The sequence below is a fragment of the Elaeis guineensis genome, chromosome 10 (assembly GCF_000442705.2).
Source record: "Elaeis guineensis isolate ETL-2024a chromosome 10, EG11, whole genome shotgun sequence".
In the NCBI taxonomy this organism is placed as follows: domain Eukaryota; kingdom Viridiplantae; phylum Streptophyta; class Magnoliopsida; order Arecales; family Arecaceae; genus Elaeis; species Elaeis guineensis.
Window position 1 is genome coordinate 70,805,696 of NC_026002.2, and position 27,891 is coordinate 70,833,586.

General features: G+C 34.4%; 1 pseudogene; it reads left to right on the forward strand.

Moving 5' to 3' along the window:
* Positions 1-27,891, forward strand: LOC105034112 (large ribosomal subunit protein uL29-like; annotated as a pseudogene).

Genomic DNA, 27,891 nt, shown 5'->3' on the forward strand with positions numbered 1-27,891 from the left:
ATGGAGGCAGAGAGGCGGCATCGAGGTGTGCGTCGGAGTGCACAGGTTACCCCGGCATCGGATTGTAGCGGAGCGGCGAAGCATGCGGCAGGGTTCGTTGGGAAGATGAAGAAGGGGAAGATGAAGAACGGTTTGGATGGCGGCGGTGGGGCTGATCTACTGGGTGATGAGGGTGACGGAAGGGGACAGAACGGAAGGGAAGAGACGACAATGATTTGGATTAAGAGGGAGGTGGTTCCAAAAAAAAAAAAACTATGATAGGGAAGGAAGGGGAAATGGATCAGAACCTGAGTGCTCTGATACCATGATGAAAATAAAGAGAAAAAATATTTTTCTTATTTTTTTCATACTTTTAAGAGTGCATACAAGGGGCCTATAAATACAGGTATGTAGACCCAAATATAGTCAGGGAATAACTAGAATATGCCAAGGAATATCAAGAAATACGAAGAATATGCTAAGGCATAATATCCCTGGATCCTTATTTAGACAATTTTTCTAATTAGGTTCAATCCTTCCAACAAAATTAATTCTAACAAGAAGAGGATAGTGTGGAACTAAGGGGATATTTGGTTGGGGGGAGTAGAGGTCTGGAATCAGAATCAGAATAGGTGACTTCCATTGTAACCATTGGTTGAAATGAGTCCCATTCTGATTTCGATTCTAGAATGGAATGGAAATGACTCAATCTATATAGAACTCAATCCCTACTCTCCTCTATGAATTCAAATTTTTATTTCAATTTCGATTCCGATTTTGATTCTGCTCACGAATCAAACACTTCAAAAAATTTAGTCATTTCGATTTCGATTCCAAATCATTCTAATTTCCATTTCTATTCTGATTCCGGTTGCGAACCAAGCACTCCCTAAAAATTTCAGGGACTAGAGAGCAAGAGAAAAGTTATCATTGAATGATACGATATAGGAGGGTTTTAAGGTTTGCCCAGCTATGCAGGATGTTTAATTGGTCTTCTTTATTCTATCAGGTGCAGCAACTACAATCTTAGGGTGATGCGCTCTTATTTTTGACAATTCCGGTGCATGGTTTCATGGACTCCATGAGGATATATCCTTTTATGGTTTATTTGCTGTAGAGCATGTGATATTCATATTACAGGAACTTGCATACCTTCCATGGAACTTGATCCTCTTCTATTAAGAACATCCGAGTAGCAATTCTCGGCTTCCAATACCCAGTGCTCTCTTCTGGGTCTCTAGGGCTCCATTAGTGCTGAGGATTACTGCTATGTCTTACCCCTCAATCCGTATTCATCAAAAAATATATTTTGACAGGTCTTGGGACTAGCATGGTGTCTGTATTAGGACAAATTATACCCTATTCAGCTGCATGCACTATGCACCATGCACCGGTGCACCATACCTATCACACGTGTTTGTTCCTACGAGCTCCATTCATCAATAAATAGTAAAAATAGTTTTTGATTAGATGAATCACATCCATCCATTTTCCTTTCGTGTGCATGGCTAGATGTCAATGATCTCAACTCACTCACCTCTCTCGAAGTACCTAGCAAAAAGCCCACCTCAAGCCCAAGCCCATCATAGAAATTAGGGTTTCTGATTCAAGCTGATCATGGGCCGAATTTAGGTGCAGAAAATATTAAGTTTTAACACAAATTCTTTGTGCACCACGGGCAGTGTAGAAAATCCGACATAAAGTATACTATTTTACGTGATTGATCCACGTAGCCATCACTTTTCAACGCATATTTAATATTTACAGTTTTATTTTTTCGTTTGAAATTTTGAATGACGAAAATACCCCTTCTCTTTTAAAAAAATTATAATAGTCTACAGCATATTATGACATCTTATATCAAATTATGAATTTTTGCATGCAGGATGTCATAATATGGCTCAAAAAATTATGACATCCTATGTCAAATTATGACTTTCTGCACGTAAAATGTTATAATATGACCCAAGATATCATAACATAGGAGGGGATTTTTGTCCAATCACTTTTTAATATGTATTTAATATCTGTAGTTTTATTTTTTCGTTAAAAAATTTTGAATGATAAAAATATCTGTATTTTTTAAAAAAAATTATGATATCTTATAGCATATTATGACATCCTATGTCAAATTATGACTTCCTGCACGCAGGATGTCATAATATGACATAAGATGTTATAATTTTTTTTAAAGAGTATGAGTATTTTTATCATTTAAAATTTCAAACAAAAAAATAAAACTGTAAGCATTAAATGTATATTGAAAAGTGATAGCTATATGGACCAATCAGATAAGACGGTGTGCTCTATATTGAATTTTTTATACTACCCGTGGTGTACAAAGAATTTTTCTGAGTTTTAAATAGGCTTGGGCTGAAGGCCGACCACAAATGAACATAATTTAGGACCGAGGGCCGGCCCATGATCAGCTATATTTAATGGAGAAATTCTTTGTACATCGTTTGCAGTGTAGAAAATCCGACATGGAGTGCACTGCTTCCTTCGATTGGACCACGTAGCCACCACTTCCCGATGCACATTTAATGCCTACAGGTTAGTATTTTCGTTTAAAAATTTTATATGATGAAAATATCCTTCATAACTTTCTGATATCTTATATGACTTTCCATCATATGACTTCTTGTAAATATATATGACTTTCTATAAATATATATGATTTTTTGTTATATATTTTCATGTGAATATATATGACTTCTTGTCACATGACTTTCTATAAATATATATAATTTCTATGAATATATATGATTTTTTATGAATATATATGACTTTCTATGAATATATATGACTTACTGTCAATATATATGATTTCCTATGAATATACATGACTTCTTATGAATATATATATATTCACAAAAAGTCATATATATTCACAGAAAGTCATATTTATTTACAAAAAGTCATATATATTCACAAAAAAATTATATATATTCACAGAAAGTCATATATATTTATAAAAAATTATATATATTCACAAGAAGTCATGTATACTTATAGAAAATCATATATATTCACAGAAAGTCATATATATTCACAGGAAGTCATATATGTTCACATGAAATCACAGAAAGTTATATATATTTACAGAAATTTACAGAAAATTATATATATTCATAAAAAATCATATATATTCATAAAAAATAATATATATTCATAGAAAGTCATATATATTCACAGAAAGTCACTCACAGAAAATCATACAAAATATCAGAAAGTAATAAAAGGCTTTCTGTGAAGGGATGTCATAATTTTGGACAGAGATATTTTTATTATATAAAATTTTTAAATGAAAATACTAACTTGCATGTATTAAATATGCATTAGGAAGCGGTAGCTACGTAGTCCAATCGAAGGAAGCGGAGCACTCCATGTCAGATTTTCTACACCACTGGTAGTGCACAAAGAATTACTCATATTTAATGATATTTCTGAGGTTTCCTTGCAGTTTAAGAGCTCTCATTCCGCTCTTTTGGACCTGTGCCATCGTTTCTAAGGTTTGTCTCATCCGAGCCATGAGAGGGAGAGCTCGACCAGGGGGAAAGAAGAAGAGGTCTCGATCTACTTCCAATAGGTAAGAATTCATTCTGCTATCTCCCATTCCAATTCCTTTCAATTTTCATTTCTCTCACATTCTATCTTATCTCCTTCTTATGACAGTGAGGATTAAGGTCCATGAGCTTTAGGGAAAGTCCAAGATGGAGCTCCTAACCTAGTCGAAGGATGTCAAGGTGGAGCTCGCCCTCCTCTGTATTGCGAAGGTCACCGATGGCACCCCCAACAAGCTCTCCAAGATGTAATCTTTCGAGACCTTTTCATCTCAGCATTTGATTTGCATCATGCGATGACACTCACAGTGTTTCTTTTTTGAGTTTGGCAGTAAGGTGGTGAGGCTTTCGATCGTGTGGGTGCTGACAATGATCTCTCAAAAGCAGAAGCAGGTGCTGAGGGAGGCAAACAAGAAGAAGAAGTACCAGCTTCTCGATCTCCGGTCTAAGAAGACTCGCGCCATTCGTCGCCGCCTCACCAAGCACCAGGTCATCACCTATCTTCTATCTTCCTTTCAGATCTGAATTCTCCCTTCCTTTCAAATGTTATGTAAAGAGGGGGAAAAGATCCCTTTTTAGTTCTATATAAGTTCTTGCTTGGATACCTTTTTCCTCCATAGTTCTTACCAATATTATTTACCAGTTAGCGAGATTTTTTTGTTAAATTTTATGGCATGTATAGTTTTGCTTTGCATCGAGTTTTGATGAAATAATTGGATAATCACTAGGGGGTCGATGGTGTTGGGTCGAAAAGGTGAGGGGTTTAGGCTTGGTGAGTACAAATCTGGCATTATAGCTATCCTGTAATGGTAATATCGCTTGCTGTTTTATTTCTCAAGTAGCATTTTCTTATAGATCAAAACTTAAGCCCATTGAGTGTTGTGTTTTCTTGTCATTGGACACATGGAAGAATTTATTTATCAAGCCATGATTCCCCTTTTCTTGTTATTGGCTTGGCTAAATAAGATTCCTTGATCGTTAGGTGTTTGAAATGTTAGTTTTTTCTGTTCCTTAAAGAATATTTATGCTTAAAACATTCTCAAGTACTTGATATCTCACACCTTCTTTTGGCATCAGTTATTTGTGATTACTTATCCCTTTTGGAAGAACCAAAAGTATGTGGGCTATATGGGGTTAGTTTGTGATTGGCTCAATGTTCAAATTTGCCAGCTATTATTCCCCAAATGTATGTTACCTAGCTGCATAATGCGAAGCATTAGGTGAAGTGAGATATGTGATCAGGTAGTGATTGACTTTGAGATGTAGGTAGTTGGTTGATGGAGAAATAATATAGCATGATGTTTATATGCATGAGTGAATTTTTTAGTGCTTAATTATAGTAAAGGTGTTATTGATTGTAACAAAGATAGTGCCCTAACAGTTGCATCAAGGACATCTGTTAACATTTTCCTTGATTAATGCATGTGTGTTTGCTTGCATGCATATGTAAGTATCAGTCAATCTCCTATAATATTTTTATATATATCCCATACTGAACTCGCTGATCTATCACTGCCTGACCTGCATATATACATATGTATGTATGTAAAAGTCATTTATAAAGCATAGTAAGTTATCAAAATAATACAAACTCCACACTTTAATGGATATCAACTTTTATAGGCTCATCAGTTAATCAGAAAAATTCATAGACTGCATTCTATTGTTCATAGTAAAATATTGAAGTCATAGACTACAAAATTGACACATTCAGCATTTCCCTCTCATATTTGGAGGTAAAGGGGAGTATCTCAAGTGTATCTAGGAAGGATCCACGGTGTTTTTCTAATGCTGAAAAATATTCTACTTTCCACAAGTATCAGACGTATACCCAAGCAGTATCTAGCAGGTTTCAGTATCCAACTTGGACATGACATATGATTTGAAGTATGCATGCTTCCCAGATATGCGTCATTTTATTCACACTTTTTTGCGATAAGGGGAATCAACTAAACATATGCTAGGTCATAGAATGAGAGAAGCACTTGTAATTATCTATTAGACGAAATAATATTACTTGATATCAATTTATTTGGTGTATCTAGTTAGGATCTGAAAGAATAGTACCCTACAAGCCAATCGCATAGGGATGCGATAGGAACTTTTTGTGTTATCTTTCTACTCATTTGCATGATATTAGTTATTTTATTTATGAGATATTGTATTTTATCATTTGCTGCATCATATTTTTATGATTATGATAAACTCCATAGATTAGGGCAATGATTTTAAGGTCATGATGAGAACATGCCAGTGAGATCTAAAATCTTGATAGCTCCAATCTAAAATATTTTCAGTCGTTGCATTATCGAGTCGGAGATCGATGATACCAGTAAGACTGATACATCCTATGTATGCTTGATGGAGAGGGTGATTGATCTCATAATCACTTATGTGGTAATACTAATACAAAGATGTAGGTGCTCATTAGAGAATGAGTTCACTGAACTGACCCGCAGAAAGAATATTTGATGGAGCCTTACAGCATGTCAACAGATAGTTCTTCAGTGAGAGTGGTGCATGTGTTTCTTTGACCTGAGATCATCATGGTATCTTGTGTACATGGATCCTTACTTTGGTTTATTCCCTAGCACACCACTTTAAGATGTGTGTGAGATATTCTGGGTATGGTGAAGTATACATGAAGGTTGTGAGTGGTCAATAAGAAATCGATCACTCTTTGTAGGAGGAGAGAACATTCTATGTGATCTCATAAGATAATGACTCTGAGAGTCTCTGATCAATGTAGGGATGAATAGTAAAAAAAATTTCTACTGATTCATCAATCAAATCATCATCATCGGATCGAGATATATATGGATAGGTATTTGGACTTGACATATTTTCATATCCATAGCTTTTCTGGGATATTGTATGATCGAAGAATTGAATTACACGATAACTCACCATGAAAAGATAATTTTGATATTTTCATCAAATTCTAAATCTTTCAGATAGTCATGACATATTACTAGACGTTAATCTTGACTTGTGGACTCATCGAAATTAAAAGAGTTTAATTTAAGAATCAGTTAGGAAGAGTCCTAGTTGATTGGGACTCTTGAACTGATCTAATCTAATCTGATTAAGGTTATGTCATGAGTTTGGATCCACTGTTGGCTAGATTTGGAACCCAATGGGTCACACACAATAAAAATTTGATCTTGATTCAATCTATTTAGATTTATTATAAATCCAATGGATTAATTGAATTGCTAGCACATGAATTAACCCAAGTTTCCAATTGAATTCAGTGCAAATGTATTTGTGCTAAACTTTGTTTTATTGCCTTGACCTAATGTGATTGGGTTTGAACCATCTAATTAATAGGTAGTTTATCTGATTTTTAATGAAAGAGTTTCATGTGAATAAACCTCCTTCACACCATATCCACACACACAAAATATGTCATGCCCATTTAATTTATGGCGTTAAGAAGGAAGAGTCCTTCTTAATAAAGTCTCTTAATTTTTTTACCATGTTTCACACATCCCATTAATTTGTGTGCAATCAGATGGCACCTTGGGATAATGTGGGTATGGAAGAGGAGAAGGAGTCCTTCTCTAAGAAGGAACTCCATGCCAAAATAAATAAGGGATGCCCATATTTTTGTGCATTGAAATGGAAGAGTCCATTTCATGTTGGACTCTTAATTTCTTCCATTATTTCTATGTATTTCTTTTATTTTATCATGTCATCTGATGACTCTTGGAATTATAAGCACAGAAGAGAAGGAAGAATCTTTCTCTGGCAAGAAAACCACATGCCATAAAATTAAATGGGTCGCCTCCTATTGTGCATTGAATATGGAAGAGCCTTTATTATTAAGGACTCTTTGTTTCATGCCCTTCTCCTTATCCCATGCGCCAAGAGTTGGCGTCTTAATTTTTTCAGATAGAGGAAGAGTCCTTTTACTAGTCAATCACCTTTTATTCCATGCTATCTCTTTGGTTTACACGTTAAAATTAAATGAAAGCATGTAAGAATTAAGGGACGCCAAGAGTTGGCATCCCATGGTATCCCCTCTTGTTTCCTATTTAAAGGGGGTGCTACAACTAGGTTTATGTGCCAATTTTCGCTGAGTGTTGGTGTTGGAATGAGAAAAAATTGATGGAAAAAAATCTAAAAAAAGATAAAAAAAAGAGAGAGGAAAAGTGGAAAGGAAGGGATGAGAGAAAAAGAAAAGCATGAGATGTTTATCCTAAAATCAGATTGTTCAAGTGTTAAATATCTAATTTAATTTTTGTATGGTATGATCTTTTGGGAAAAAATTTCTAAAGAGATCCTAGTAGAGGTCATGAAGGCATACAAACTGTGGTGCAATCAGTTCTTGCAAAAGACGATCGACAGCGAGCTTGCAAAGAAGGTTACAACACCATGACGAATTGGAAGGACCCTGATTAGTCCCATTTGGATCACCATTGGAGGACTTCTACTTTGAAGTCTCATGAAGGTCTCAAAATTATTAGATCATAGTCTTCTCATTGGTATATAGCTTCTGATCTTTTTTTGATACGTATATTTTTGATATTTGATTGTAATCATCAAGGGGTTCCTACGATTTTGTGTTCCGGTGGTCTAGTTTAATTGTTAAACTCTGTTTTCAATTGTTGAATACATGTTAAAATTTTAAAATTTATATTTTACTGTATCATCAAAATCCAACAGTGGTATCAAAGCCACTGTTGATTGATTCAATCAAATTTCATATTATTTTTGTGATATGGATTAGATCCAGTTCAAACTATGTCAAATCAGTTTTTCTGATTGATGTTTTGTTCTTGATGTATTTTTGTAAATGATAAATGATATCAATTCATGATCAAATTTTGGATATAAAATTTCATGGTCTTTTAACTTGTGAGACAAGTTTAAGATTAGATTCCATAATCTAATTTTTGATGGAATTGAAATCTGGTGCATGTGATGCGCAGAGCCTTGGAATGCTACATATGGATGTATATTGTCAAGACTTAGGATTTTTGTATTTGATGCATTCACCTAAGATCTAAGGGCCGACCATCATGTTATTGGGCACTCACCATTATGGGTCTTCCATCTTGGTTGTTGCCCGAGGTATGTGTAGGGCTGAAAAAAATTTGATCATGAAAAGATGCATCAGACATAGATTAGGATTTTTGCTGATGGATTTTTTTTAAAACTATAATTCATTATTCTAATGTGATTAAAATTAATAATTATAGATTAAATCAAATTCATAATTTTTATTTTAATTAAAAATTATATTTAATTTAGATTAATAAAATTATCATTTATCTAATTTGATTAGGATTTGAGTCATGATTGACCGAATTTATGCTAACCTAATTGGATTAGGATTAACCTAAGAATTGGTCAATCCAACTCAAATGGATGATAAATGATTGACTTAAAATTGAACTTTGGGTCAAGAGTTGAATTCGAATAAAAAATCCTAGTTGGATCTTATGACCATAAATTTAAATATCTTTATTGACATGTGGATGAATAATATCGCAATGAAAAAATATGAGTAGTTTATTATAATATTTTATAATTATTATAAAAATACATATTGTATAGTTAGGGACTATGGAATATCCATGTGATGGATGTATGCATGAATGCTTTCCTATTAGCTGATTATATAAATGCATCTACAAGAGTTGCAAAAGAAGCTGGGAGCCCCTGATGCATTGTATTATCAGTTGTACTTTTTTTTTGTATATTTTTAACTATTGATTGGGATTTTTACATGTTGATGTAAAATAATAAAAAAAAATTATTTGAGAATAGATAAAAATTATTTCTTTCTATTTTCAAATAAAGATCAAGCATTCATAATAGACTTCATGGAAATAAAGATTAGACTACCAGGCAATTGGAGAGCAGAGGTACATTAAGATTGACTATGAGATGGTTCAATCTATGATGCACCTAGGGTTAGACCTTTAGATCATCTTGTGGCTCGAATAATTTTTTTTAAAGTTTATAACTATTAAATTTTCTTTTTATGCTTTTATATGCTGGTAGTTAGATTTAAAATTATATATGATATATTTTATTATATATATTTTGGATGTGCATGAGACCTAAGTCCTTTATTTAAATAATATCAAGTCAAAATGATGAAGTGTTAAGAACACTACCTATGCCTTCATGCTAAGCTAGTATTATGTCAAGAACCATGGTAGGTTTGTTGTGCTATCCACAAGGCTTGCTGTGGGGACTGATTTGATACTATCTTGGTGCATAATGAAGCTAATGGTAGTTAGCTCATACTAAGTCAATAGAGTATGTTAAAAACTGTAGTGAGTTTGTTGTACTATCCACAAAATTTGCTATAGAATTTGATATGATGTTGATTTAGTGATGCTGATGGCATATTTTGGTAGTACTACCTTGTTGTGCTATTCACAAGGGTAGTATTATTCAGATATGATTATATAGAGTTAAAGTGTACGACTTAACTAAAATACTATAGTTTGTTGTGCTATCCACAAGGCTATAAGTATTTTAGACGCAAAAGTTATGTTGAGAGTTGTGTGAGATGAAATTAGTAAAGAATTATTTATCTTTGAACTCATAGGAGCTTGTTGTGATATCCACAAGATTTTTTATGAAGAATTGAGATCTCAATCCTACTAAGAAACTTGATGATAGATTTTTTATTTTTATATTTGAGGACTATGAAATTCGCTAAAATAGTGGAAGATACAATTAGATAAAATTCTCACCTAAATTGTGCATATCATCATGGATAGTCCTTGTATGTTCTTATATACACATTTACATTTTCACCATCATTGCATGAATTTGTTTTTAAAATTAACTGAATATCATGGAATGGTTGAAAAAAAGAAGATGAAGAATGTCTTCACTATGATATCTATTATTATTACAGAAATGATGATTATTAGAAATTAATTGTAAGAACTATCTTGCAAATATGAAGCAATAGCAGAATACAAAAGTTGCATCTGCTAATAATTTGTATATGATACAAACTAATTATCATTGAGTATTTCAGTTTTAAAATTTTGGATATGTGATACCTTATATAGGTTCTACTTAGGCAATGTATTGCTGAACCTATAAAGCTGAAATAGGGTGATTACTTGCCTTTTGGCACTAATGGATAGTCCATTCATACTGAGACTATAGGAACCTATATATAACCTTCTAGAAAGGTTTAGAAACTAGTAGATCATTGTAATATGTCTAAATTTATTAAAAATATTATTTCAAATCTTTGCTTTTGCAGCATAGTTTTGAAATTAATATAAAGAGTAAATGTTACTCTCTTTCTGATAAATTTTATGGCTATAGATTAATAATAATGGTCTCATGTTTCTATCACTCAATGATGCTGTTCTTCATATTGATGAGAATAAAAAATAAATATGTGATGGTTACATATTTCAGGGCAAGCAAGGTATTAAGTTTTGAAGATATGGATGTTCGAAGACTAATAATATCTCGATCCAGAGATAGACACCCCATATAAGATATGGTGTGTTCTTTGATATACTTCATAAATTTTGATTCTCATTCTGGGGAAATGCTCTAGAAATTACTGTATATTTTTTTTTTGAATTAGATATCATCTAAATCTATAACTAGCACTCTATATGAGATATGGAAGAGGTAGGTTGCCCAACTTATGTGAAAAGAGTTGATGTACATAAGTTTTATACTAAAATAGGTTTATATATGTTTATAAGTTATCCTAAAAGAAGTAGTATGTGATACTATTTCTTCCATCCTACTGGATAAAAAGTGTTTTATCAGTAGGTATGCCACCTTTTAGGAAAAAAATTTTTCTAAGAAGGGGACAATAGGAGGATAATTGAACTTGAGAAGTTCAAAACCTATGAACTATCCTAACTTGTGGAGTGTCCACAAGTTGATCCTCGACCAGATATGCTCATTGATGAGGCACAACCATGATATACACCTCCTCACTGAAGGTCAATCTAAGTGCGTAATATATCACTCAAATATGAATTTGTCATTGAAAATGACTATACACCATATGTCATTGAGAATGATGTTTGTTGGATCTATTTGAAAATCATCATGAGTAGAAACTCTGACAGATGGCTTGAAACCATGATATCTGAAATGGACTCTCTGTACATCAATCAAATATAGACTATGATTGAAGCACCTATGGATATGACTGAATAGGTTACTATCAGGGATGTCAATATGAATTTTTGCTATTGCCACACACCATCTAAAAAATTTATCTTTAGTGGGAGGGTAAATATATTTATGGACTTAAAGCAGGCATTGAGGAGTAGATACTTCTATTTTTGATTAGATAGTCAAAATATTTGACTTTATCAAGTATAGATCAACCATGTGTGTGTGCAAAAAGATAAGTGGGAGTCATTAATTTTTGTTATGTATGTGGTTGACATACAGCATATTGGGAAGGTAGTCCCAATATTGTACTCGATCAGTGACGTACAAATATTTTCATGGAAAAGACTTGGGTTAAGTATCCAATATACTTGGCATCTATAGTGATAGATGTAAGTGGATGTTTGGCTTGTCCTAGTCTAGGTACATGAATTTTATGTTGAAGGTGTTCAACATGAATGGGTGTAAAAGAGTTTACTTACCCATATATTCAGTGTACCAAGCCTGATGTGATTTATGTTTTGTGCATAATCATTGATTTCAGACAGATCCATGATAGGATCTTTTGAAAATTGTGAAAAGTTTTCTCAAAGTACTTGAGAAGTACTAGAGAGGCAGCGAATTGAAAGAGTTTCAAACAGTAAACTGTGTTTGACTCAATTAATTGCTGTTAGTAAAGATTGCTAAGAAAAGTTGCCAGATGAAAGGTTCATCACTGAGTTGGATGTGATCTCACTAGGTACCCAAGCACATCCTAGATACTTTCATCTCATTCACGATTTGATGATAAAATGAGTTCATATAAAAAATAGTATAATAGGATCAGTTCACTAAGCCTTACACAGCAGCAGTGTGTTCGCTATCCTGATTGCATGGACATCAGGTACAGGGGCGATTGGCTCTAGTGCAAGTGAGAGATTGAAAGAATAGTATCCTACAAGCCAATCACATGAGGATGTGATAGAAACTTTTTTGTGTTATCTTCCTGCTCATTTGCATGACATTAGTTATTTTATTCATGAGGTATTGTGTTTTATCATTTGCTGCATTATATTTTTATGATTATGATAAATCTTATAAATAAAGGCAATGATTTTAGGATCATGATGAGATCATGTCAGTGAGACCTAAAATCTTGATAGTTTCAATCTAAAATATTCTCAGTTATTGGATCATCGAGTCGGAGATCGATGATACCAATAAGACTGGTACATTCTATGTATGCTCGATGGAGAGGATGGTTGATCTCATAATCACTTGTGTGATGACACTAATATAAGAATGTAAGTGCTCATTAGAGAATGAGTTCACTGAACTGACCCACAGAAAGAACATCTGATAGAGCCTTACATCATGTCAACAAATAGTTCTTCAGTGAGAGTGGTGCATGTGATCCTTTGACCTGAGATCACCATGGTACCTTGTGTACGTGGATCCTTACTTTGGTTTATTCCTTGGCACACTATTTTAAGATATATATGGGATATTCTAGATATGATGAAGTGTGCATGAAGATTGTGAGTGGTCAATAAGAAATCGATCACTCTTTATAGGAGGAGAGAACATCCTATGTGATCTCATAGGATGATGACTCTGAGAGTCTCTGATCAAAGCAGAGATGAACAGTAAAAAAATTTTTTATTAGTTCATCAATCGAGTCATCATCATCGGATCGAGATACATATAGATAGGTATTTGGGCTTGATATATTTTCATACCCATGGTCTTTTCGGGATGTTGTGTGATCGAAGGATTGAATTACACGATAACTCACTACGGAAAGATAATTTTGATATTTTCATCAAATTTCAAATCTTTCGGATAGTCATGATATGTTGCTGTTGGAAATTATGTTCCAAAATCAATCGTCAGTCTATTGACGGTTATGCTTATCATTATAATTGTATATGAATTGTTAAATTAATAAATATTATTTAATTTTTTATCACTGTGTACATCTCATTTTGAACTCCTGTTATGTGATGAAGTCTTTAGGACTATTTGATTCGATATAGGAGGATATATCGTTTAGTCCTTAAATGAATTCATGATCAAATGATATACTATTACTAGGATGATAGACATATCAAGTGTAGGTCACTGTGTGCTATATAGGTTGGTTGTCCTCTTAACCAAAGAGCGTGGAGATGCTGGTATGGCATGCAGATGAAATATAGGAGTACATTTCACTGAACGTGACCAACTCTGGAGTACTCTGCTATCAAGAGTCACTCCAAAGGGATATAGGTATAAGTATTCCTCTGACCTGAGATCATCACGGCGACTTACAAGCAACTCACTATGCTTTGGTGTCGGACTACCTGAATTTCTAATTCAACGATGAAAGATTTTTGGGCATAATCAAGTACTTGTGAAGTTGGTGTGTGAATCAAGATGGAATTGACCCCTCTGAATAAGTAGGAGTTAATATATCAGTATATTTTAATTTAATAAAATCTTGGCCGGGGTAATCCATGTGATGAATTTTGAAAATTGAAATACAATATGGATGACCATATCAGGGTTGGCAGTTAAACCCTAGGTCAACTTTAACATTTGGGTTAAAGAGATGAATTATACGGTAATTATATTCAAATAGGTTCTTGAGTATTGCTTAGCATACATTTAGCTTATCCGGACATCAAGTATCATTGCTAGATGGTTACTCTGATTGGTACAAAAATCAGTTTCTGTACTACCGACCTAGGTTCGAACCTATGGGATCACACATATTAAAAATTTTTCTCTGATCATATGGCTAATCTAAAGAGTCCCAATCAACAGAGACTCTGGTGAAGAGTCCCACTTGACGGGGACTCTACTGAAGAGTCCCACTGGATGGGGACTCTAGAGAAGAGTCCCACTAGACTTGGACTCTATCATTTATGGAAGATTAATTAGTGATTAGATTACTAATTAGCTCAATTTAATTGAGCATTAAAGTCTGGATCAAGTCTGATTAAATTTGATTCAATCTGATCAAGTCTGATTAGGTTATGAGATGATCCAATCGGTAAGGGAGAAATGATTCTGATTTGATCAGATCTATGGCTCAATTAATTTATTAATTAATCAAATTTAATTAAGATTATAAGAGCCTAATTAGATTAGGTTCATCATATTTTATTTGGATCTAATTGGATTAGGTTTGAAAGAAATCCAATAGGTTAAACCCTAGAGTCCCAAATGAGTAGGACTCTATCCCCTGCTCCATCTAAATTGTCTCACATCTTTTTTCACCACAAAAAATCAGTTTGTATATGAGAAAATCAAAAAAATAAATTTTCTTTTATCACTCATTAAGGATAGAAATTGGTTAGTTTTGATTTGAATTCAAATTAGTTTGAATTTTAACTTAAAACCTTATCCATATCCTTCCACATGTTGGCTATATTTTAAGGGATTTATTGTGTATGAGATAAGGAGGTCTTCCTAACTGATTTTCATACCCAATTTTCTCTGATAAGTCTCTCTTTAAGTCTGATAAGGGTGAGAAAAAGTTGGAGTTGAATTGAAACTCAGAAGAGTTTGAATTGCAACAAACTCCAGCCCTTATCCCATTTTATCAGGTTTGTGCAACAACCATAAAAAAGCCATAAATTCATGGCCAAAAAGAGGAGAGCCTTCTTCCATGAGATACTAGAGAGAAAGAGGGTCAAAAACACTCCTTTGGGATATGAGGATTGGGTGGGTTTCATTCCTCTTTGGCATGAACAAAAGAGGAGATCGTTCTCCTCTTGGGTGAGAGACGTAGAACTGTTCTAGGTTTTTGGGTGAGGGAAAAACTAAAGAGAAGAGATTCTTCATTTGATTTTCTCCATCATCCAGTATCTTTCTCTGATCTATATTCGATATCAAAAAGGTTCAAGATGATCAAAGAAGGAGATCAAGTCAGATCTGCCAACAAAAGCCGATTATGCGAGCTAGCACTCCCGCGGAGGGCTGATCAGTCCGAATGGCTTCGTATGGACTATCCGTAGAGGTCAGATGCTTGTGTGGCTACTCAACATCAGCGAGAGCTTTATACCATACTTACCAATAGTGAAGATCATCAACTCATAAAAAGATGATGAATTCTGAACTCTACCGACATAATCTAAAGGTTAGATCAAATTCAAGGCATCGATGTGATTGATGCAATTTTTGATTTTATTTTTGATTTTTATGCAAATTTTTTATGTCATAGATTCTTAAAGATAGTTTAGATCTGATCTAAGGTTGGTTTAGAAGATTAAACTGTTTAATCTTTTATTGTTTCACTATAAAAATTTTAAAATATATGCTTTGAACTATCTATTTTTTCCTTCAATTGGTATCAGAGTCGGATTTCTTATGACATGAATTTTTATATATAATATGATTTTAATTATTTAGATCAGATCTAAATAGTTAATTTTGAATCTGAGTAGCATAGTAATCTGACTGGATAGATCCTCATAGCCGTTCGATCATAGAAAAAATCAGGATTTCACTATCCTATTTATCCATTCGATGGGATCTCCTATGGTGTGTAGGGATGCTGCACGATCTTTTCCATGATGATGAATAATAAAAAAATTTTTAAAATTTTATTTTAAATCTAAAATAATATATATTAAATTTAAAATTAAAATTTTGATCATTAGATGATTGATTGTAAAAATATTTTATAAAATTAAAAATTATTTTCAAACACCAAACCTGAACCCATATCAGCCCAAAACTTAATTGAGAATTAAGCGATCTACATTTGAGAATCAAAGATCTAAGGCATTAATTTCATAACTCATGGGTTAATGGGTTAGCTTGAGTCAAGTCCATTTAACTGGGTTAGACCTAGGATTAGAAATCATTGATAATATACTATGTTAGTAATTGATCAAATCTAATTAAAAGTTAATTCTAATTTGATCAATTTTTTATCTTGATCAATTTCAATAGTTGTAGTTGGTCCAGTCCATATTTTTGATTAGACCAATATGAATTTTGATCGTAGCTCCATGATCGAATCCAAGTCTATAAGTTGATCTAATTGAAAATGACTAATCAGTTGGTGTCTAAGATAAGTTTGATAGCTTTGATCGATGGTCATTAATTGAGAGCTACTCGCATAGATTGAGTCTATGTCAAGTTAATGACATATTCCTCCCATCGATCTCACTTACCTGGCCAACATGGTGAATCATGTTTTGATTAGATCACTTAATGATTGGAGTTGACCCATGCTAACTAGAAAATCAGTATGACTGATTTAGGTATCCCTAGTTCAACTTGTCTTGAGTCCTCTTTATGACTTGGTGAAGCCAGTAGGAGGATTCATGACTGGTTAGCTGGACCAGCTTATGCCTGATCTTCTTAAATCTAACTTGATGAAGTCAGTGAAAGGATTATGATTAACTGATCAAGTCTCATCTCATCTCTCAATTCAACTAATTAAATCCTCTAAAATTGTTAGGTCCCTAAAATGAAATAGTTATGGTGATAACTAAATCATAGCCTCCCATTAAGTTGGGTGATAATGAGTCTAATGGTTTAGATGATCATTGGAGGCACCACACGCTTGATGCTCATCTGGCTGTTGGAATTATCATTCATAATATATTGTTTTAGTTGTGTCTTTCTGATGATGGTTAGGTTGGCCAAGCCACACTCGGACCTGGTCACTCATTTGTTAGATACACTAAATTCTGACATGTTAATAGTTGGACCAAATCAGAACCTTCAGTGGAGGCGCCACATGCCTGCTGAAGAGGTGTATGGGACAAAATTGAATACTAAAAATTATTTGATGAAATAATTAGTTAAGAGCCTATCTGTGGGTACACAAGGGTTGGCCGAGCTACACTCGGACCCATGTGCAGTCCATGTGGATTCTAGTACCCATTAAAGAATTAGTGAAATTTTTTGAATTAAAGGTAGAGGCTATCAATTCGAATAAAATAGTGGAAGAACTTTTAGACTAAAATCTATATCTTTAGGATTAATCAATTCATATACTAATGAAGTTTTGATTTTTCTTTTGCAGTTATGGTCACCACCTTGTCGCTCCGATCACTATTAGATAGTGATAAATTGATGGGATCAAATTTCGATAGCTGGTATCGAAAGCTCAAAATAGTCCTAGAGTACGAACGGATCTTGTATGTATTGATAGATCCAGTACCCGAGGAGCCCGCTCTGAATGCGCGTAGCATGGTCAAAGATACTTATCAGAAGTGGCTCAACGATCGAACTACAGTTCGTTGTATTATGCTGGCGGTGATGAATGATGTGTTCAGCCATTGTTTCGAAAATGCTCAGCCATAGGATTTGTTACAAATTTGAACGAGTCCTTTAGCACACCCGATGATGTTGAGAGGCACAAGACTAGTTGTTCCATCTTTAATGTTCGAATGAGGGAAGGAGCATCAGTCACTGATCATGTATTGTATATGATTGAGATGATTGAGTGCCTAAGCAAGCTCACTTTTTCCTATATGAGCAGTTGAGAAAAGATGCTATTCTAAACTCTCTGCCCAAGTCCTACCTCCCTTTTCTTACTCATTTTTGAATGACAAAGCTCCACAGTTTGCTGGGGTTACTGCAAAACTTTGAGAAGGATCACCAGCTCCAAACTGAGTCGGTGAATGTTGTGGGAGGGTCTTCTTCTGGACGTCGATCTTTTAAGAAAGAAAAAAAAGAACAAGAAGAACAAGAAAAAGGTGCAAAGTGCTGGAGCAACTAAGCTTAGTCAGATCAAGAAACTCAAGTCTGACCAGAGTCAGGCAGAATACTTTTACTGCAAGAAGCAGGAGCACTGAAAAAAAATTATCCTCAATACATTGTCTTCCTGGATCTGATCTGATAAGATAATTATATGATAATACCTTATAATTTTTCAATTTATGAATCTACTATCTGAGTATTAGATACCGAAAGCCCTTTTAATATTTGCAATTCATTGCAGGGTCTACAGGTCAGTAAGAGATTTGAAGAAGGTGAAAGGTTCCTTAATGTTGGAGATGGAAGATCAGTTTTAGTTCTAGCATTGGAGACTATTGAGCTTGTATTCAAGTCTAATATAATTATTCTAAGTGAATGTCACTTTTGACCTTCCTTTTTATTGAATATTACTTCTGTAGGCCTTTTGACCATATACGGTTATGAAATTTTAATAAATAAAAATAATTTTAATATCATTATGAATGATGTTGATGTGTTGAATGGACAAATGAACAATGATATTTACATATTATCATAACTTGTAAGTGCAATGTACATATTCAACAAACGCCCTAGAATTAGTGATGTCTTTGATATCTACTTTTGGCATTATAGGTTAGGTCATGTTAACAAGAACAAAATAAATAGGTTGATACAAGAGGGAGTCCTCGAAGTCAATGATTATGAATCACTCCCAATCTGTGAGTCCTGTCTTCTTGAAAAAATGATCAAATCACCTTTTATTGAAAAAGGTGAGCGAGCCAGTAAAGTTCTAAGTCTGATACATACTGATGTATATAGACCTATGAACACTAGTGTCAGAGGTGGATATTATTATTTTATTATATTTATAGATGACCTATCGAGGTATGGATATGTTTACTTAATGACACATAATTCAGAATCATTTGAAATATTCAAACGATTTCGTAATGAAGTAGAGAAACAAACTGAAAAGAGTATTAAAACTCTTCGATCTGATCGAGGAGGAGAATACCTCTCTAGTGAGTTTTTGACATACTTAGAAGAGAATAAAATTCTCTCATAATGGACCCCTCCTAGAATACTACAGCATAATGGTGTATCAAAAAGGAGGAATCGAACCTTGTTAGACATGATTCGGTCCATGATGGGCTTTGTAAGTTTACAGATTTTTTTTAGGGGATATACACTCGAGTCGGTTTGTTATATTTTAAATAAAGTTTTGAGTAAATCAATAAGAAAAATACTACATGAGATGTGGACAGGACGTAAGCTAGCACTCTCTCACCTGAGGATTTGGGGATGTCCGACTTATGTCAAACATTTGAAAACTGACAAGCTTGGACCTAGGTCTGACAAATATTTATTTGTAGGATATCCAAAAGAGACCAAGGGATATTACTTCTATCTTGCTGACAAACAGAAGGTGTTCATCAGCAATAGGGCTTTCTTTTTAGAAAAAAATTTCTTGGTGAAGAAACTAATGCCTCAAAGATTAAACTTGATAAAGTTCGATCGGTAGAAGAACCAACACATGTAGTAAACCCATAAAGTTGGATTTGATTAGATCAACTCTGAAACCCATTGTAGAAACATCTTTAAGGAGATCTGGTAGAGTACCGTATCAACCGGATAGATACTATGATTTTTTAGTCCGAAATGGGGATCCAGTTGAACTTGATGAGAACAATGAAATTCGATCACCTATATGGATGCGATGCAGAGGTTTGACTCTGATAAGTGGCTGGAAGCCATGAAATCCGAAATGAAGTCCATGAAAATCAATAATGTATGGACATTGGTTGATCCACCTGAAGGGATAAAATTTATAGGGTGTAAGTGGATCTTCAAAAAGAAGAGAGGCACAGATGAAAAGGTGGAAACCTATAAAGTCCATCTAGTTACCAAGAGTTACTGTAAGCGTTATGGTATTGACTATGATGAGATATTTTCTCCTATGGTAATGCTCAAGTCTATTCGGATTATGCTTGTGATAGCAGCATATTTAGACTATGAAATCTGACAAATGGATGTGAAAATAGTCTTCCTAAATAGAGAGCTAGAAGAAAAGGTGTATATGATACAACCTGAAGGTTTACATCCATAGATGAGTCTAAGGTGTGCAAGCTTCAAAGATCCATCTATGGACTTAAGTAGGTATTTTGGAGTTGGAACATGTGTTTTGATAGAATGATCAGAACGTATGGCTTCATTAAGAATGGAGAGGAACCCTGCATATACAAATAGATTAATAACTCTGTGGTTATATTTCTTGTTTGGTATATCGATAACATTCTCTTAATCAGGAATGACATCCCTACGTTACAGGGAATAAAAGTTTGATTGTCATCACAGTTCTCTATGAAAGATTTGGGAGAAGCATCCTTCATCCTTGAGATGAAGATCTATAGAGATAAATCTAAAAGATTATTTGGATTATCCCAGTCGACGTACATTGATACTATGCTAAAAAGGTTCAGTATGGAGAATTTCAAAAAAGGCTATCTTCTAATAGGCCAAGGAATTTCTCTCTCGAAGAGTGATTATCCGACAACTCCTTAAGAAAGAGAGCATATGAGTAGAATTCTATATGCTTCGGTAGTGAGATCTATTATGTACGCCATGACATATACATGATCGGATGTGGCATACTCATTAGGAGTAGTGAGCAGATATCAGTCTGATCCAGGTGAGAATCACTGGAAGGTCGTAAAGACCATCCTTAAGTATTTGAGAAATACTAAAGATCAGTAGCTTATCTATGGAGAATTCGATCTAAAACTTGTGGGATTTACAGACTTCAATTTTCAGTCAGATCATGATGACAGAAAAAATATGTCGGGATATATTTATACTCTGAACGGTGGAGCAATCTGCTCGAAAAGTTTCAAGTAGCACACTGTGGCCAACTCTACTTGTGAAGTGAAATATATCGTGACATCTGATGCTGCGAAGAAAGCTGTGTGGCTGCGAAAGTTCATCAATGAGCTCGGAGTGGCACCCTCCCTTGATGGTCCTGTCTTGTTGTACTGCGACAGTACTGGTGCCATTGCTCAAGCGAAGGAACCAAAGTCACATCAGCAGACAAAGCACATTCTGCGCCACTACCATCTGATCCGAGAGATCATAGATCGAGGTGATTCAAGCTTCAGAAGATCGTCGGAAAAGAGAACCTAGCCGACCTATTTACTAAAACCCTCAATGTCAAGGAGTTCGAAGACTACAAATCAAAGATGGGTATACAATTTTGCACCGATTGGTTTTAGTCCAAGTGGGAGTTGTTAGGAATTGTATCCCAAAGTCAATCGTCAGTCTGTTGACGGTTGTGCTTATCATTGTAATTGTATATGAATTATTAAATTCATAAATATTATTTGATTTTTTATCACTGTGTACATCTCATTTTGAACTCCTATTATGTGATGAAGTCCTTAGGACTATTTGATTCGATATAGGAGGATATATCGTTTAGTCCTTAAATGAGTTTGTGACCAAATGATATACTATTACTAGGACGATAGACATATCAAGTATAGGTCGCTGTGTGCCATATAGGTTGGTTGTCCTCTTAACCAAAGAGCATGAAGATGCTGGTATGGCATGCAGGTGAAATATAAGAGTACAGTTTACAGAACATGACCAACTTTGGAGCCTCTGCTGTCAAGAGTCACTCCGAAGGAATATAGGTATAAGTATCCCTCCGACCTAAGATCACCATGGTGACTTACAAGCAACTCACTATGCTTTGGTGCCGGATTATTTAAATTTTTAATTTAGCAATAAAAGATTTCTGGACATAGTCAAGTACTTGTAAAATCGGTGTGTAAATCAAGATGAAATTGATCCCTCCAAATAAGTAAGAATTAATGTAACAGTGTGTTTCAATTTAGTAAAATATTGACTGGGATAATCCACGTGATGGATTTTAAAAATTGAAATACAATGTGGATGACCATATCAGGATTGGCAGTTAAACCCTAAGTCACCTTGAGCATTTGGGTCAAAGAGATGAATTATACGATAACTATATTCAAATAGGTTCTTGAGTATTGCTTAGCATACATTCGGCCTATCCGGACATCAGGTACCATTGCTAGATGGTTACTCTGATTGGTACAAGAATCAGTTCCTGTGCTATCGATCTAGGTTCAAACCTATGGGGTCATACATATTAAAAGTTTCTCTCTGATCATATGGCTAATCTAAAGAGTTTCAGTCAATGAAAACTCTACTGAAGAGTCCCACTAGATGGGAACTCTACTGAAGAGTCTCACTGGATGGAGACTTTAGAGAAAAATCCCACTAGACTTGGACTCTATCATTTATGAAAGATTAGTTAGTGATTAGATTACTAATTAGCTCAATTTGATTGAGCATTAAAGTTTGGATCAAGTCTGATTGAATTTGATTCAATCTGGTCAAATCTGATTAGGTTATGAGATGACCCAATCGGTAAGGGAGAAATAATCCTAATTTGATCGGATCTATAGCTCAATTAATTTATTGATTTGATAAAATTTAATTAAGATTATAAGAGTCTAATTATATTAGGTTTACCATATTTTATTTGGATCTAATTGGATTGGGTTTGAAAGAAATCCAAGTGGTTAAACCCTAGAGTCCCAAATGAGTAGGACTCTATCCCTTGTGCCACCTAAATTGTCTCACGACTTTTCTCACAGCATAAAATCAATTTGTATATGAAAAAAATCAAAAAATAATCCTTCTTTTATCTCCTATTAAGGATAGAAATTGGTTGGTTTTGATTTGAATTCAAATTAGTTTGAATTTCAACTTAAAACCTTATCCATATCCTTCCACACGTTGGTTGCTTTTGAAGGGGTCTATTGTGTACGAGATAAGGAGGTCTTTCTAACTGATTTTCATACCTAATTTTTTTTGGTAAGTCCTTTAAATTTGATATGGGTGAGAAAAAGTTAGAGTTGAATTGAAATTCAAAAGAGTTTGAATTGTAACAAACTCCAGCCCTTATCTTATTTTATCAGGTTTGTGCGACAACCATAAAAAGGCCATAAATTCATGGACAAAAAGAGGAGAGCCTTTTTCCATGAAATATCAAAGAGAAAGAGGGTCAAAAACACTCCTTTGGGATGTGAGGATTGGGTGGGTTTCATTCCTCTTTGGCGTGAACAAAAGAGGAGACCGTTCTCCTCTTGGGTGAGAGACCTAGAACTGTTCTAGATTTTTGGATGAGGAAAAAACTAAAGAGAAGAGAGTCTTCATCTAATTTTCTCCACCATCCAACATCCTTCTCTGATCCATCTTCGACATCAGAAAGATTCAAGATTATCGAAGAAGGAGATCAAGTTAGTCTACCAACAGAAGCCGACTGCGCGAGCTAGCACTCCCGCGGAGGGCTGATTGATCCAAGGAGCTTCATGTGGACTATCCGTAGAGGCCAGACGCTTGTGTGGCTATTCGACATTAGTGAGAGTTTCATATCATACTTATCAACAGCAGAGATCATCAACCCATGAAAAGGTGATGAGTTCTGAACTCTACTGACATAATCTAAAGGTTAGATCAAATTCAGGGCATCGATGTGATCGATACAGTTTTTGATTTTATTTTTGATTTTTTATGTAAATTTTTTATATCATAGATCCTTAAAGATAGTTTAGATCTGATCTAAGGTATGTTTAGAAGATTAAAATATTTAATCTTTTATTATTTCACTGTAAAAATTTTAAAATACATGCTTTGAACTATCTATTTTTTTTTTCAGTTGCTAGACGCCAATCTTGACTTATGAACTGGTCAAAATTAAAAGAGTTTAATTTAAGAATCAATTAGGAAGGATCCTAGTTGATTGAGACTCTTGAACTGACCTAATCTAATCGGATTAGGATTATGTCATGAGTTTGGGTCCACTACTGGCTAGATTTGAAATCCAATAGGTTACACACAATAGGAATTTGATCTTGATCTAATCTATTTAGATTTATTATAAATCTAATGGGTTAATTGAATTGTTAGCACATGAATTAACCCAATTTTTCAATTGGATTCAGTGCAAATGTGTTTGTGCTAAATCTTATCTTGTTGCCTTAACCTAATGTGATTGGGTTTGAACCATCTAATTAATAGGTGGTTTATCTGGTTTTTAATGAAAGAGTTTCATGTGAATAAACCTCCTCCACATCATATCCACACGCACAAAATATGTCATGCCCATTTAATTTATGGCACTAAGAAGGAAGAGTCATTCTTAACAACGTCTCTTAATTTTCTTACCATGTTTCACACATCCCATTGATTTATGCACCATCAGATGGCATCTTGGGATAATGTGGGTATGGAAGAGGAGAAGGAGTCCTTCTCTAAGAAGGAACTCCATGCCAAAATAAATAAGGGGTGCCCATATTTTTGTGCATTGTAATGGAAGGGTCCATTTCATGTTGGACCCTTAATTTTTTTCATTATTTCTATGCATTTCTTTTATTTCATCATGTCATCTGATGACCCTTGGAATTATAGGCACAGAAGAGAAGGAAGAGTCCTTCTCTGGCAAGGAAACCACACGCCATAAAATTAAATGGGTCGCCTCCTATTGTGCATTGAATATGGAAGAGCCTTTATTGTTAAGGACTCTTTGTTTCACGCCCTTCTCCTTATCCCACATGCCAAGAGTTGGCATCTTAATTTTTTCAGGTAGAGAAAGAGTTCTTCTGCTGGTCAATCACCTTTTATTCTATGCCATCTCTTTGGTTTACATGTTAAAATTAAATGAAAGCGTGTAAGAATTAAGGGACGCCAAAAGTTGGTGTCCCATGGTATCCCCCCTTGTTTCCTATTTAAAGGGGGCGCTACAACCAGGTTTACATGCTAATTTTGGCTGAGTGTTGGTGTTGGAATGAGAAGAAATTGATAGAAAAAAATTTGAAAAAAGATAAAGAAAAAGAGAGAGGAAAAGTGGAAAGGAAGGGATGAGAGAAAAAGGAAAGCATGAGATGCTTGTCTTAAAATTAGATTATTCAAGTGTTGAATATTTGATTTAATTTTTATGTAGTGTGATCTTTTGTGAAAGGATTCCTAAAGAGGTCTTAGTAGAGGTCATGAAGGTATACAAACTGTGGTGCAACTAGTTCTTGCGAAGGATGATTGGCAGCGAGCTTGCAAAGAAGACTGCAGCACCATGATGAATTGGGAAGGGCCCTGATCAGTCCCATGTGGATCACCGTTGAAGAGATTTTACTTTAGAGTCTCATGGAGGTCTCAAGATTACCAGATCATGGTCTTCTCATTGGTATATGGCTTCCGATCTCTTCCTGATATGTATGTTTTTGATATTTGATTGTAATCATCAAGGGGTTCCTTGGATTTTATGTTCCGATGGTCTAGTTTAATTATTAAACTCTGTTTTCAGTTGTTGAATACATGTTAAAATTTTAAAATTTATATTTCACTACGTCATCGAAATCCAACAGTGATATCAGAGCTATCTTTGATTGATTCAATCAAATTTCATGTTATTTTTGTGATATGGATTAGATTCAGTTCAAACTATGTCAAAATCAGATTTTCTGATTGATGTTTTGTTCTTGATGCATTTTTGTAAATGATAAATGATATCAATCCATGATCGAATTTTGGATATGAAATTTCATGATCTTTTGATTTGTGAGATAAGTTTAAGATTAGATCCAATAATCTAATTTTTGATAAAATTGAAATTCAATGCATGTGATACGCGGAGCCTTAGAATGCTACATATGGATGTACATTACCGAGACTTAAGATTTTTGCATTTGATGCATTCACATAAGATCCAAGGGCTGACCACTATGTTATTGGTCACTCACCATTGTGGGTCTTCCATCTTGGTTGTTACCCGAGATATGTGTGGGGTCAGAAAAAATTTGATCATGGAAAGGATACATCAGACATGGATTAGGATTTTTGTCGATGAATTTTTTTTAACTATAATTCATTGTTCTAATGTGATTAGAATTAACGATTATAGATTAAATCAAATTCGTGGTTCTATTTTGATTAGAAATTATGTTTAATTGAGGATAATCAAATTATTATTTATCTAATTTGATTAGGGTTTGAGTCATGATTGACCGAATCTATGCTAATCTAATTAGATTAGGGTTAACCTAAGAATTGATCAATCCAACTCAAATGGATGATAAATGATTGACTTAAAATTGAACTTTGGGTCAAGAGTTGAACTCGAATCAAAAATCCTAGTTAGATTCTATGACCATAAATTTAAACATCTTTATTGACATGTATATGAATGATATCGCAATAAAAATAACATGAGTCATTTGTTATAATATTTTATAATTGTTATAAAAATGCATGTTGTATCGTTATAGACTATGGAACATCCATGTTCAGTAGAGCTCCTTAATTTTTTTTTTAAACAAAAAGATGAAGTACCATGGTAATCATATCTTGCTTAAGATGATGTTTTATAGCTTGTTCTGTAATCCCGCAGATTCAGAAGCATGGTCACGCACATTTCAGCTGCTCACACATAGCATATATTCCATGCCATTAAAAGAGAACTAGCATATATTCCATGACATTTGAAATGCACTTGACCTAGTTAACATTGTTGAGGCATTCTAATTATGTGACTTATGCCATTGTGTAAATGTTCTCCAGACCTAAAAGTGATGGTAGAACTAAGAATCTTGTCTCTCTTGTTCTAGTGTTTTTTTCATTTTGTGGATTAATGATCATTTATATGGTGAACATCTACATCCATGCATTAACAGTTCTGTCCTTCTAACTACAGGCTTCATTGAAGAACGAACGTGAGAAGAAAAAGGAGATGTACTTCCCACTGAGAGAAAGTATGCCATTAAGGCATAGATCAGGATATTATCTAGACTTTCCTCCCTTTTGTTCAAGTGACTGCCCCTGGCATCTTAATTTTGTCACATGTTTTATCGGTTAGCAATCCTGTTTAGCTCTACAATTTGGGTTTATGACATTTTATGGCATAGAAAATGCTAGTCTGTTCCGAAATTCAGGTAAATTGGATGTTTGATTCTCTGGCTTCATCTTCCTTTGCTGGCCTTAATTTTCTGGGTGGTAGCACACTCACTTTGGTTTTGACATGTCGGACAGACATTTCTGCTGGATACTAACTTCAAATATCCGAGATATTTTCACTGCAGTTGCTGCATGAAGCAGTATTATCTAATCAAATATCCGAATGCTCAGGCATTAAAGCTTTATTCTTGCTGCTTTTGCCCCCTTTTAGCACCAGAAGAGGAGAATCCTGTGTTATTTTTTGAAAATGCATTGTGCGGTTTGGGGAAGTAAATTGGCAAATGTGACAACAATCACAAGTATTATCAGTGCCTCTTAAGAATCCAGGAGAGAAGAATTTAATTTGCCTCGGGGTTCTGTTTTAAAGAGAACGCGGTCGGCAATTGATTAAATGAGAGGCCAACGTTTGCCGTACACGCACACACTCACACTCACACGCACTCTCTCTCTCTCTCTCTCTTTGGGTGGGAGCACTTCTAGTATAAGTATATTTCAAAAGATAAAAAAATAAAATATCTTGTAAGGC